Here is a 1,642-nt window from a genome sequence, read left to right as displayed (position 1 = left end):
TTCCAAAAGTAATGAATCCAGTTTATTTTATATAAAATAGCATGTATAAAAAAGCTTTCAGAGATTCAAGTTTAGACTTGGTTGTACTATAGACTTATTTATTAGTCATTTCAACTCCCAAAGCTTTAGTGTCCATATTTATAGTAAGTATATATAATAAAATAAATGATTACTATGTTGTCTTCTAGTGTAATATTTTGTGATTTTATAACATGGGCCAAGTTAATAAAATCACAAAATATTACTTTAAATATTTCTTTCATACTGTATTTTGGAATGCTAAGTCATAATATTAGGAGCCAGGGCCCTTCCCTGAACCCAGCCAAAGACCTGCCTGGAATAGAGCTGTGCACAGCAGCACACAAGCAACAATGAGAGGCTCACCCCAGTACCATTTTATAAGTGTGTGCCGACCCTAGCCCAAAGACTACTCAGACAAGAGCAACTGGGGTGTAAAGCCCCCAGCCAAAGGGCCTCCCAGGCTACAGCTATGTAGGAGTGCAGGCCCTAGCCAGAGGAAAACCTAGATACCAACCCAAGTGTGCACAGGCCCCAGCCAGTACCCTTGTACAGACAACACAACAGCTCAGGCATCCAGAATGCCACCACACTCAATGCAGGAATTGGTGTAGTGGTGAGCAACAGAGAAATGGCTTCTTGGTAGCTTGCTGAGAATTGAAGACCACTGGGTGAGCAAAAAGTTGCCTTAACAAAGGCACAGCAAGCTGCATCTGTTGAAATGAGAAGACATCTAAACAAGTCTCAAAACAAGACTTCCAGATCACCTCAGGCAACCCCAAGGGACAATGAGAAGGAACAATCTGATACTTGACCATCTGGACTCCCTGAACTGACAATGAAAGAGGATCTGGAAAAAATGAAATCAGAAATAACTTCTCAGATAATAATAGAGATTGTGTCCATAGTGCAAGACATGATTAATAAATCTAGAGCAGACACACATTAGCAAAATAGAGGAGCTGAAGACCACGATGTAATCCCAATACAGGAAAAAAATGAAACCCATAAAACAGTTGCAAACAGATTTCTAGGAAATTAAAAAATACGTTGAAAGTTTACACAGCAGAATGAGCCAACACGAGGACAGAATTTCAGATATAGAAGACAGGATTGCGATTAGTGACCAGGAAAAGAAAAATTTCTTAAAAATAGAAAGGGCCTATGAGAAATCAGTCCAGCAGCTGCTGGATGATGCAAAGAAGAATAACATAAGACTGATCAGAGTCAATGAAGAAACAGGAGATAGTGCAAAGGACATAAAAAACATGTCCACAGAAGTAATGGCAGAAAACTTCCCAAACAGGGCAAAATAATTTGATATACAGATAAGTGAGGCATATAGGACTCCAGCTAGCCATGATAAAAAAACCTGTACCTAGGAATATAATAGTTAAGATTCCAGAAACTCAACAGAAGAAGTTATACTATTAGGACTCACAATGGAGATGAGTATTTAGAAAAAACATAGAGTTCATATGTATGCACATACTCTTTCAGTTGCTTTGAAAGTAGTAGGCACCAAATCTTAAGATGCTATAAATGCAAAAGTTATATCTTGGCTAATCATTATCAAACTTAACATTATCAATACCTTTGGGTACATACATCATCCCAATTATAC

The sequence above is a fragment of the Fukomys damarensis genome, unplaced genomic scaffold (assembly GCF_012274545.1).
Source record: "Fukomys damarensis isolate Sample0158 unplaced genomic scaffold, DMR_v1.0_HiC HiC_scaffold_39, whole genome shotgun sequence".
Taxonomy (NCBI): domain Eukaryota; kingdom Metazoa; phylum Chordata; class Mammalia; order Rodentia; family Bathyergidae; genus Fukomys; species Fukomys damarensis.
Note: the sequence above shows the minus strand (reverse complement) of the source record.